General features: G+C 36.2%; 1 pseudogene; it reads right to left on the bottom strand.

The window, feature by feature from the left end:
- Positions 1–468: 468 nt before the first annotated feature.
- On the bottom strand, positions 469–1416 carry LOC114114942 (olfactory receptor 2T27-like; annotated as a pseudogene).
- Positions 1417–13564: the final 12148 nt, after the last annotated feature.

A 13564-nucleotide genomic window follows, 5' to 3' on the forward strand; every position in this document is an offset into this window, starting at 1 on the left:
ATGGGGTGGGAGGAGGGAGGGGGGTTAATGTTTGGGAACTCATGTACACCTGTGGTGGATTCATGTCAATGTATGGCAAAACCAATACAGTATTGTAAAGTAAAATAAAAGAAATATTAAAATTTATAAAAAAATAAAATGTAGTAAGAATCAGTATTACTTAGGATTCACATTTTTTTCTATTGTCTAAGTTTTTTTAAAGACAGTTATTTTTTATATTGATTACTGATTGGCAAATTGCTGACACTGCATTTTTGTTAAAAAATTGGTGAGGATCTTATGAAGCATAGAAGGAAGGCACGCTATGTTTCATTAGCAGTCCACTAAAGATAAGGTGAAGTGGTTTGACCATGAGATGTCTACAGAAAAGTACCATTTGTTGACTATATATTTCTCATCTCTGTTACTGTAAAATCCTTCTGTAACTAAGGTCAATTCTTTCTTCTCCTATTCTCAGTAGATATCAACTTATTTGGTTATTTTTCTTCTCAATACTTTCCTGAGGGCTCCAGACATCTCTTTGTTTCTCAGGCTGTAGATGAGGGGATTGAGCATGGGAGTGAGGATGGTGTAGAAGATAGAGACCACTTTGTCCTGATCAGCAGTGTGATAGGATTTGGGGAGAAAATATTTGATGATGGCAGTTCCATAGAAAAGAATCACCACAATCATATGGGAAGAACAAGTTGACAAAGCCTTCCTCATCCCCATGTTTAATTCTAATTTTAAAACTGTGGAGAGAATCTGCCCATATGAGGCCATGATGGCAGATATTGGAAAGAGGAGAAATATAACACCACTGATAAAAAGACCATTTTCATAAAGAGAAGTGTCAGCACAAACAAGTTTCAGGAGAGCTGGGATCTCTCAAAAGAAATGATGGATTTCTCTGGAGCCACAAAAAGGAAGATTCAGAACATAGACAACATGGACAAAGGCATTGATTAGTGCACCCAGCCAAGTGCCAGCCACCATGAAAATGCAAACTCTAGGGCACATGAGAATGGAGTAGTGAAGGGGATGGCATATAGCCACATAGCGATCGTAAGCCATGACTGCCAGGAGAAGGCACTCTGCTCCCACCAGAGTCATGAAGAGGAAGAGCTGGATTCCACAATTAGTATAGGAAATGTTGTTTCGTCCAGACAAAAAGTCAATGGCTATCTTGGGAACAAAAGTAGAGATATACAAGAGGTCCATCAAGGAAAGTTGACTGAGAAGAAAATACATAGGAGTATGGAGATTAGAGTTCAACCAAATTAGTATCACCATCATAATGTTGACAACAAGGGCCACAAGAAAAACTAGAAAGATGAAAGTAAAAAGTAGCTTGGGGACCAGGATGCAGTGAAATAGCCCCAGGAGAACAAAGTCAGTTCCAGTGGTCCTGTTGTTCCATATCTCCATTCTGTCCATCGCAGTTCATTTCCTTGGGTAGAGTTTACAAATATCTTTAGGTCCACATTTATTTTACAGTGTATCACTTTCATTTTCTTTCTTAGAAATATCAATGATATATTTTATGTATAAAAGTTTTGACTACATTTAATTCTATGTCTTTACCACAGAATGTTGTCACTATCACAGCTTTAGTGCAAAAATTCTTAAGACAGTTTCATAAGTACTTCTGAAGAAGTACTCTACACTTGCAGTATTTTAAGAAAAATGTAAACTTTTTGAAATTTTCTAAGTACAATTTAATTAAAAGAATAAAAGTATTTATCTGTATAGATCTGCCTATTTATCTATAAAAAATTCATCACATATTTAAAATCATTCCATGGTCTTGCATAGTTCTAATTTCCAAGTACTAAAGATAAAATAAAGATTTCAATCTTAAATTAATAAGTAATCTTCTACACACCTACACAAAATGTGTTGAGTGTTTACATATGTCATGTTTTGATCATTATAACAACTTTGAAAGATAACTTTCTTTGATTTCAAAATATGAATTTGACTCTCAAAGAGACCAACTACTTTATACAGATATAGAGTAAGGGAATTAGAACTACTATAATTAGATCTAAATTTTTGCAAATGTTCTGATCTAGACTTAGCATGTTACCAAATTTCTCTAAAAGAGAAATCTTTAAGGTGTTCTGTTTTTAAATAAACAATGTGTAAGATTGCTTTTACTTTACTTTTTTTTTTTAAATTTGACAATCTAAGACCATCCAGAAAGTACAGAAAGAAGTTCAGTGTTGAACAGGCTGCTTTCTGAGTCAGATTCCAAATACTGATACCACATAGTCACAAGACTCTTGATATTATGCAAAAGAAATACAGTAGCAAAAAACCAGACAACTGTTATTGATATAGCCATTTGGGTTGGTAATTTTCATCTGTGTGGTTAGTTCAGCAAAACTTAGGGAGTAAAAAAACATACAGTAATTAATATAATGAAGAAATAATCTAGTCTTTAGAGGAAAAAGTGAAGAAAAACTCCATTGATAGGTTCAAATACAATGTGAGAAGTATTTTCTTATGCACAGACATTACATTTTTCAAGATGCCCCTCAAATTTGTGACATGATAAAGCAGAATATCAAACAATTAGACTTGCTCCTTGAAGAATGTAGTTAGTTATTTGTTGTCACAATCTATAGTGACTTGCTTTTATGGCTTGAAATCTGACCATCAGATATGTTGTTCTACATAAGAAATTTCACTAAAATTGGCATTGACTCCTGAATGAGAATTTCTTTAAATAAGCCATCTCAATTAAGAAAAAAAGAAAAAGATTACCTTTACTCAGGCTTTATTTGGCATCTGTTTTTATCCCAGGTCTTTATGAAAAGTGTCTGTGAAGCTTCATACACTTTGCTCAAAGGAAAAGGGAAAGTGAATAAAAATGCTTCTGTGAGAAAATTTAAAAAACAAAAACAAAAACTCACACACATGCACTTTAATCCCTGAGGGTAAATTAATTGTATTGTATCTAAATATAAATGCATCATTTAGTATAAAACTGTATATATTTCAGGGTCAGTAGTGAATATTACTCACTGGCAGGTGCAGATGGAGTCTAGGTAGGATAAGGGAACTATAAAATATTAAGTAAATTATTAAAAGGCTGTCCTATATCTTTAGCCATCTCTTAATTTGATGTTCATCATCCAGCAAATACTGCTATTATAGGGCCATTAAGACTTTAGACACTCAGAATTTTGAAATTTTTAGTTACTTCAAATAAGGTACTTCTCTTATTTACCACCAAATAATTTGGTTTATGATGGTCTTGAAGTCCAAGACTGCGTGAAGTGAGTATTTGGTTCTGTTTGCCCATCCAAAGTGAAAATTAACATGTAAGAAAGTAGACATAATCACAGACTGTTCTTTTAGTATTAATATAAAATGATTAATACTAATATTGTCCAATAATACTTAATACCTAATATTGTTCAAATGATTTCCACAAATGATATTTTATATGATAGCCCATAAATTGGTGAAAAATTATATTTTCAATAGGTTTATATACTAATAATGTTTTTAGAAACACATTTACAGATTTGACTGACGATTTAACTGCCTATATCTTTTTTTTTTTTAACATGACAAAAGTGTTTCTCCTGCTTTGGCAGGCATGTTTTTTGTCACTAGTACCAATAGGGAAGTTCAACTTATACAAGCCCGCCAGGTTCCTCTGTCCTTGAGATTCTCCAGGCAGGAATATTGGAGTGGGTTGCCATGTCCTCCTTCAGGGGTCCTCCAGACCCAGAGATTGAACTTGCATCTCCTGTGTCTTCTGAATTACAAGCAGATTCTTTACTCACTGAGCCATCGGGAAAACCCCAAAACTTACACATAATAAGTGCACAAATCTGGTACTAAAAAGTATTGTTTATATTAAACTAAAACTTTGAATAAATTATTCCTTAATTTTACTTTTAGCTAGTTTGCAAAACAAGGCTGATGATGTTGGGAAAGGTAAATACTTACCTAAGTAGAACACTGTCTTGCATCACCAAGCTTTTCAATTAATTTTTTTGCTATCAAATAAATCCAACTTTTTTTCAGAAATATTAGCTATAAATTTTATTTGTTCACTCAAAATATCACCAGAAATTTATTAACATGAACGAAAGAATTGCACACGAAAATATCCAGAGTGATTCATCTCTTAATGTCAGGTTCACATATTACCAATAAACTAAGAAGGTTAAACAGTCATCAGATATCTCTCTGCCATAAAGAGTGTGACAAATTATAATTTATCTGTACAATCTTCAGGGAACATATCCCTTGTTTGCCAATCTCCTCCCTTAGGTAACACAGTCATTCTATTGGCCTTCAAATGCCCCAATTAAATGTCTGTTTTCTTACGAATAAAAATATCAATCAGTTTCATAATCATTTTTATCAGCACTAAATTCCCCCACCTCAACAACTCAAAAATTGCCAAGTCAATATCCCAGTTCAGAATTTAATAGCTGTGACTGTAGAATACTGTCTTTTAATATCTATGCCATGCTGCATGTGGGTTATTAGTTCCCTGACCAGGGCTCCAACCTGAACCCTCTGCACTGGAAGGAAGGATTGTTGACTGCCAGACCATCAGGGAAGTCCCAGAGAGCAAGTGGATTCTTTCCAGCCTTCACCATTTTTTAGTGACCTCAGATATGTTATTTGACCTTTCATTCTTCATGTATAAAGTGGGATAATAAGAGGATGCAGATCCATGTATATGATTTTGTGATAGTGGTATACAATTAATGATAATCAGTTACAATCATGGTAATTGATTATTTCAAATTCCTTAAGACAGTGGCAGTTGCAGAGTGATAATAAAAGTTCCACCATATGGAAATGAATTTGAAGTTTAGCTATAATTAGGACTATGAATTGATCTGTTTAGTTTTATTTTACCTTCTCTCGTATCAAATACACAAATTAGAAATATATAACAGCCAACATATATATTTTTTCAGTTGGAGTATAACTGCTTTATAACATTGTATTAGTTTCTGCTCTACAATAAAGTGAATCAGCTGTATGTGTGATTCTATTTCCTGAATATCATATCACTCATGTACATCAAGTCCTTTAGGTTTTTTCAACTAGGAATAATGCATCCACCATTGTGGATTTTGTGCACTTGTGATATTATTGTACATATTTTATTAAAGTATCCCTGAACACTGTAATTCAAATATTATTCTTGCTTTTCTCTATACAGAGAAACAGATAATTGTTTCTCAGAAGTTAAGCTTGATTTCAGAAAGATGCATCCAGGTGAATTTGAGTTATGGGAAGATATTAAGTCACACTGTGATGTTGGTTAGGTCACACAGTGAGATGTTTGATGTAGTATTGATTTTAAGGTGGGCCAAAGGGCTTTTTCTAGGGCATTTGTGTACTATATTAAACATATTAGTATTTACTGATTCACTTGTATGTGTCAACCTGAGTTATAAGTACTTTGCATATATACTCAATCCTCAGACCTGCTAATGTTCATATAAGTAAGACACTGTAAACAATGCTGCTTCAGTGCCTATGATCGTCACCACCATATTTTCCATCTACACAACTTCAATATCACTAAAGTTTTGATTGACAATTATTTTAATCTATTTAGAAAAAATTAAAATATAGTGTGAATATCTAAATTCATCAGAAATCAACATTTGAGAGGGACTTCAGCATGCCTCAAAAACATTACAACATATAATGAGAAAGTCCATCTCTCCTTTCACAACTAAACTTATTTGTGCAAAAGTTACCAAAACAGAAAAAAAGAAAAAAATAATATTAGCACTATAATTACTAAAAGGAAGGGAGAGTGTATAAACAATTTTGGAATTAATTTGTATAGTTTCTGTGAATTTAAGCCTTTCTATAAGTTTCCTTTGGGCAATAAAATAGCATATGCACAAAACGTGTGTGTGCTCAATTGTTCAGTCATGTTTGGCTCTTTGCGGCCCCATGGACTGTCACACTCCTCTGTCCATGGAATTTTCCAGGCACAGAATAGTGAAGTAGGTTGCCACTTCCTACTCTAGGGGATCTTCCTGAATCAAACCCTCCTCTATTACTTCTTTTGCATCTCCTCCACTGACAAGTGGATTCTTTATCACTAGCACTTTATCACTTCCAGGAAGCCCTAAGAACAATAATACTCTAGAATTTTTTAAAGATAACTCAAGTTTTTATCTAGCTTTGAGGAAGCTCTATGCACAATAATACTTTAGAATTTTTAAAGATAGCTCAGGTTTATATCTAGTTTTCATTATCAATGAAATAATTGGAATATAAGGGCTATCATTAAGATCACCATCCTTTTAAAGAAACATAAAATCCAAAAAATTAAAATATTTCTAATATAAGTGACAATCTTTATATATTAAGCTATTATTAGGTAGGCATTAACTAGACCCATATTTCTCAGAATCCCATTCCATGTATGGTTCATGGCTAGCATTTACCAATGAGAGGAATTCAAATGTATTTGAAAAAAAAAGAAGGGAATAAAAGGAGTTACCATCTGAGGAAGGCAGATGCATTAGTAGACATGGATTTTAAATTAGCCTCCTGGTGAGCTTCTGCAAAATATACTATGTGGTTGTTAGAGACTGAATAGGAGTATCGCATATGTTCTGAAGTTTGTAACTTCCTCTAAGTGAATTTCTCTGTGTGTGTGTGTTTGTGTGTGTGTGTAAGTCACTTCAGTTGTATCTGACTCTTTGTGACCCTATGGATTGTAGCTCACCATGCTTCTCTGTCCATGGGATTCTCCAAGCAAGAATACTGGCATGGATTACCATGCCCTCTTTCAGGGGATCTTCCCCACCCAGTGACTGAACCTGCATTTTTTCTGTCTCCTGCATTGGCAGGCAGGTTCTTTACCATTAGTGCCACCTGGGAAGCCCAAGTGAGTTTCTAAGACCACTCCCAAATTGCCTTCACTCTTTTAGCACTTCTAAAGTATAAACATGCATCTAATTTCCTATGATAAAATCAATTGTACCTGGAAAATAATGAGTGAATACTATTTATAAAATAATGCAAATGATTTGTACACATCATTTTTTTGTGAGCAAATTACTAAGGATATAGAATTTCAAAATTAGGAGTCCGAAGTCAATCTCCTGATTAGACAATAGATTGGGTACAACAATTACCAATGGAAGATGGAGCAAGTATTTCAGACTATATACTGTGACCAAAATAAAAATTATGCAAATTGTCACTGGTCATTGGTAAAAATCACTTGCAAGAAAGGCAAGAAAATTTACTCTTTAAAAAAAATTGATGTATAGTTGATTTACAATGCTGAAATGCTAGTTTCTGATGTACAAGAAAGAGATTCAGATACTTTCATTTATAATTTTTTGTATACTTTGGTAACCATAAGCTTATTGTATATGTCTCTGAATCTGTTTCTGTTTTATAAATAAGTTCATTTTATCATATTTTAGATTCCACATGTAAGTGGTACCTCATGGTATTTGTCTTTCTCTGTATGAGTTCACTTAGTATGACAATGTTTAGTCATTATTTATTAAATTTAATAAAATATTTATAAAACATTTATTCATAATTTAATAATCATTAACATTAATTTATTAATATTTATTCATGTTTATTCTAGGCTTATTCATACCGATACAAATGCATTATTTCATCTTTCAATGATTAAGTAGTATTCCATTGTATACACGTAACACATCTTTATCCATTCATCTGTTGATACATATTAAGGTTGATTTTATGTCTCAGCTATTATAAACAGTGTTGCTATGAACACTGGGCACAAGTATTTTCTAAATAGTGTCTTCATCTTTTTCTTTCATATCTATGCTCAGGAGTGAGATTGCAACTCTATTCTCAGTTTTATAAGGAATTTTCATACTGCTCTCCATAGTGGTTGCACCAATTTACAATATAAACTTACTGTTAAAGAATTCATTTACACTAGACATACAGAACCCATTATTTGTCGACTGGAGTATATTTTTTCTGGTGCCTTAAAAAAATTGCAAGAAGAAAACAACAAGCTCAGTCCTTTAAATTCTCCTCTGAAAGCATAGAATCAGATGACTGTCCTGAAATAATCCTTTATTTTTTCATTAAGGTGAAAATGCAGAATACATACCTTGTGATTAAAATGACCTAAAATATTAAAGCAAGTAGAACTTGCTGCCTCATTAAGACTTACTTAATGTTTAGAAAACTGACTGGAAAGAAAAATTGAAGTTGAAACATCTAGATGGGTTACATCTAGTTGAAACATGTAGATGTTACAAACATCTTGAACAGCCAAATTCTGCCGATCTTTCCTTGCAAGCAAAAGTCCTCATTCTCCAGTTCACTTTGTTTTGCAGTAAGCTAGATATTGTGTAATGAGTTCACACTTGACAGTCATCTTGTAGGAATATTTATTTTCAAGATACAATTCTTATTTTACTCATTTGCAGAACTGAACAGATTAATAATGAGACACTCACAAATAACACGTGGGTAGATACCTTAAGAATTATCCTTAAATACCATAATATTCAAAATATATGTTCTATAAATCATATTAGTTTCTGCAAATGGATCTGAGGTCATTTCCAATGGGTATTGTGATGTAGGTAATGGAATATCCTAAATATAGGACAGCAAATGAGACACAGATGTAAAGAACAGACTTTGGGACTCAGTGGGAGGAGGCAAGAGTGGGATGACTTGAAAGAATAGCATGGAAATCTGTACATTATCATATGTGAAAGTTGTGGTACATGCATACAACAGAATATTATTCAGCCATAAAAAGGAATGAAATTGGTTCATTTCTAGTATTTTGGATGAACCTAGAGCCCATCATACTGAGTGAAGCAAGTCAGGAAGAAAAAAACAAATATCATATTTTAATGCATATATGTGGAATCTAGAAATATGGTAGTGATGGATCTATTTTCAGGGTAGAAATAGAGGCACAGAAATAGAGAATCGACTTGTGGTTACAGTGGGGGAGTAAGAGTGTGGGACAAATTAAGACAGTAAAATCAACATATGTACATCTCCATGTGTAAAATGGCTAGTGAGAAGCTGCTCTATAACACAGGGAGCTGAGCTTAGTGCTTTGGGACAACATAAGGGGGGTGGGATTTTGGAGGGAATGAGGCTCAAGAACTGGACATGGAAGAACAAACTGGTTAAAAATAGGGAAAAGAGTACATCAAGAGTGTATATTTTCATGCTGCTTATTTAACTTACATTCAGAGTACCTCATGCAAAATGTCGGGCTGGATGAAGCACAAGCTGGAATCAAGATTGTCAGGAGAAATATCAATAACCTCAGATATACATATGACACCACCCTTATGGCAGAAAGTGAAGAACTGAAGAGCTTCTTGATAAAAGTGAAAGAGGAGAGTAAAAAAGTTGGCTTAAAGGTCAGCATTCAGAAAACTAAGATCATGGTATCCAGTCACATCACTTCATGGCAAATAGATGGGGAAACAATGGAAAGAGTGAGAGACTCTTTTTTTCCTTGGGCTCCAAAATCACTGAAGGTGGTGATTGCAGCCATGAAATTAAAAAGATGCTTGCTCTTTGGAAGAAAACCTATGACCAACCTAGACAGCATATTAAAAAGCAGAAACATTACTTTGCCAACAAAGGTCTGTCTAGTCAAAGATATGGTTTTTCCAGTAGTCATATATGGATGTGAGAATTGGACTACAAAGGAAGCTGAGTGCCAAAGAATTGATGTTTTTGAACTGTGGTGTTGGAAAAGACTCTTGAGAGTCACTTGGTCTGCAAGGAGATCCAACCAGTCAATCCTAAGGAAATCAGTCCTGAGTATTCATTGAAAAGACTGATGCTGAAGCTGAAAACTCAAATACTTTGGCCACTTAGTGTGAATAACTGACTCATTGGAAAAGCCACTTATGTTGGGAAAGATTGAAGTCAAGAGGCAGGATAAGGGGACAACAGAGGATGAGATGGTTGGATGGCATCACTTACCTGATGGACATGAGTTTGAGCAAGCTCTGGGAGTTGGCGATGGACAGGGAAGCCTGGTGTGCTGTAGTCCATGGGGTCACAAAGAGTTGGACATGACTGAGCGACTAAACTTAACTGGACTGAGGCTCAAGTGGGAGGTGATATATGTATACTGAGAGCTGGTTCATGTTGTATAGCATAATCTCATACAACATTATAAAGCAATTATCCTCCAATTAAAAAGAAAGAAAGAGAAAGGATAATAAAAAAAGACAAAAATATGAAGTAAAAGAAAAAAAATCCCAAAACAACAAAGCAAAATAAAAATAGAAAAATTTAAGATATGCATGTTAAAAATAAATATATAAAATACAAATAAAGATAAAATAACAACACCAACAACTGAAAAGAATGAAACATACAAAGAAAGAATTATAGCAATAGGAATATTTTCTTGGTGCCTTTTCTGTCAATGTTCCTGCTCCTTCAATGAGCCAGAGCTCATCCTGGCCTCCTCAGAAGCCCTCCATACCTCTAGGTTGGTCTTCGACCTTGTGTGGGCTCTGTGAGGCAGCCCAGACACTGATCTTACCCAGCTTCTGTGTGTACTTGCCCCTAAAGTCTACTGCTGTTAAGGCCAGACCAGTCTCAATTGTGGGAACACTGTTCATTCAGATATTCCATAGATGCAGGATTTACCAAGTTGATCTCAGGGATTTAATCTTTGACTTATGCAGCTGTAGGGAAAAAATTCTGTTTCTTTTCCTAGTCATCCCACACCTGGGACTCATCTTTGGTTTTGGCCCCATCTCTGTGTGTGTGTGTTCCACTTACAGGTGTCTATTCCTTACGCAGGCAGGAGGGAAGGAAAGCAGTGACTGACTGGGGCACACTTATTCCCTCAGATCCAGGGGGATATTGCAGCCACAATTGAAATGTAGGAGAGTTGCCTGCAGCAGTGGGGACTGGGAGGCAGTTGCAACAGACTGTGGTTTGCTTGCCTTGATGGGAGTCTTTCCCAGTTCCCTCAGTAGCAGATGCTGGTCTGTGGATGGTGGTGATGGCCCCATTCTTTGCATGTCCCTCAACAATGGTGCCTGTTTCCTAGGCAGCCCACAATTCCTCTATTTCATTCCTGCTCTTGCAGCCCCTCACTCCCATCCCCTTTCTTTATCCACAGAGCCCAAAGTGTCCCTTTCCCTGAAACAACTATCTTAACCCCGCATATTAGCACTCAGCCCCTTTCAGTGTTGGCAGATATCCATCTCAGGTAAGAATGCCCAGAGCTAATTCCCCAAGAGACTTTGGATGTGTATCACTCAGGACCCCAGAGCTTAAGTGGACATAGGAGGCCTTGGCTTGAGGGATGGGTGAGCCTACTCAGGGGAAAGGAGTTATAATGGCAGCCCCATCCCTTGTGTGCCACTCAACAGTGATGCCTTGCTTCTAAGATGTCCCAGGCTTCATTTCACAAATTTCCCTGTTGTGGAGTTCATTAGCCCTGTCCCTTCAGGCTGTCTTTTCACAGCCAACACCCGTCTCCTCCCTGGGTCCATTCTCCAAACCCCACGTTCCAGCATCCAGCCCCACTTTTCAACAGGCAAGTCATGATTCATGTTAGGATACCCAGAACTGCCATGCAGACCATGTGTGCAGTTCTTACTTTCTTTTACCTTCCACAGACCACCCATTGCATTCTCTTTTAATCCTCTGAAGTTCTCTTTCTATCACAGCTGATTTCCCTACCTTGTGGGAGCTTTTCTCAGTGAGTGTGGGAATCTCCCCTCACCTTATCTTCCTACTAGGTTTGCTGAGGTACTTCCGCAGTGGCTCAGCAGTAAAAGAATCTATCTGCAATGCAGAAGACATAGGAGATGTGGGTTCAATTCCTGGTTTGAGAAGATCTTCTGGAGGAGGAAATGGCAACCCACTCCAGTATTCTTACTGGATGAAACCTATGAACTGAAGAGTCTGGAGGTCTACAGTTCATAGGGTCACAAAATTTGGACATGACAGAGCACACACCCACACAGAGTTGCTGGTCCCTTTTCTGGTTCATCTTTTCTTTTTTGTTTCTATCTTTTGGCCTACCCCTTTCTGAGGAGATTTTTCTTGTCCTTTTAGGTTTCAAAGTCTTCTGCTAATGTTGAGCAAGTGCTCTGTGGGAATTGTCCCATTTGTCAATGTGTTCTTGTTGTCTTTGTGAGGAGCATGGAATTCTATGCCTTCTTATTCTACCATTTTGACCATTTCTCTTTCCCCCTTGTTAACCATAAGTTTGTTTTCTCTATCTGTGACTATATTGCTGATTTGTAAATACATTGATTTGTACCATATTTTTAGATTCCACATATAAGTTATATTTGTCTTTCTCTGACTTATTTCGGTATAACAATCTCTGGGGTTTCACAGGTTAGAGCTAATGGTAAAGAACCTGCCTGCTAATGCAGGAGACATGAGACGAGGGTTCAATCCCTGGGTTGGCAAGAGTGAACGTCGGCATTTTAGGAATCAGCGAACTAAAATGGACTGGAATGGGTGAATTTAGCTGAGATGAATATTATATCTACTACTGTGGGCAGGAATCCCTTAGAAGAAATGGAGTAACCATCATAGTCAACAAAAAAGAGTCCAAAATGCTGTACTTGGATGCAATTTCAAAAATGACATGATGACCTCTGTTTGTTTCCAAGACAAACTATTCAATGCCACGGCAATCCAAGTCTATGCCACAACCAGTAATACTGAAGAAGCTGAAGTTGAATGGTTCTATGAAGACCTACAAGACCTTCCAGAATTAACACCCAAAAAGGGTGTCCTTTTCATTATAGGGGACTGGAATGCAAAAGTAGGAAGTCAAGAAACACCTGGGGTAACAGGGAAATTTGGCCTTGGAATGCGGAATGAAGCAGGGCAAAGACTAATAGAGTTTTGCCAAGAGAACACACTGGTCATAGCAAACATCCTCTTCCAACAACACAAGAGAAGACTTTACACATGGACATCACCAGATGGTCAACACCCAAATCAGGTTGATTTTATTCTTTGAAGCCAATGATGGAGAAACTCTATACAGTCAACAAAAACAAGACCAGGAGATGACGGTGGCTCAGATCATGAACTTCTTATTGCCAAATTCAGACTTAAATTGAAGAAAGTAGGGAAAACCAATAAACCATTCAGGTATGACCTAAATCAAATCCCTAATGATGATGCAGTGGAACTGAGAAATAGATTTAAGGGACTAGATCTGTTAGACAGAGTGCCTGATGAACTATGGACAGAGGCTCATGACATTGTACAGGAGACAGGGAGCAAGATCATCCCCAAGAAAAAGAAATGCAAAAAGGCAAAATGGCTGTCTGAGGAGGCCTTAAAAATAGCTGTGAAAAGAAGAGAAGTAAAAAGCAAAGAAGAAAAGGAAAGATATATCCATTTGAATGCAGAATTCCAAAGAATAGAAAGGAGAAATAAGAAAGCCTTCCTCAGTGAGCAGAGCAAAGAAATAGAGGAAAACAATTGAATGGGGAAGACTAGAGATCTCTTCAAGAAAATTAGAGATACCAAGGGAACATTTCATGCAAAGATGGGCTCAATAAAGGACACAAGTGGTATGGACCTAACA

This window comes from Ovis aries, chromosome 5 (genome assembly GCF_016772045.2).
Source record: "Ovis aries strain OAR_USU_Benz2616 breed Rambouillet chromosome 5, ARS-UI_Ramb_v3.0, whole genome shotgun sequence".
In the NCBI taxonomy this organism is placed as follows: domain Eukaryota; kingdom Metazoa; phylum Chordata; class Mammalia; order Artiodactyla; family Bovidae; genus Ovis; species Ovis aries.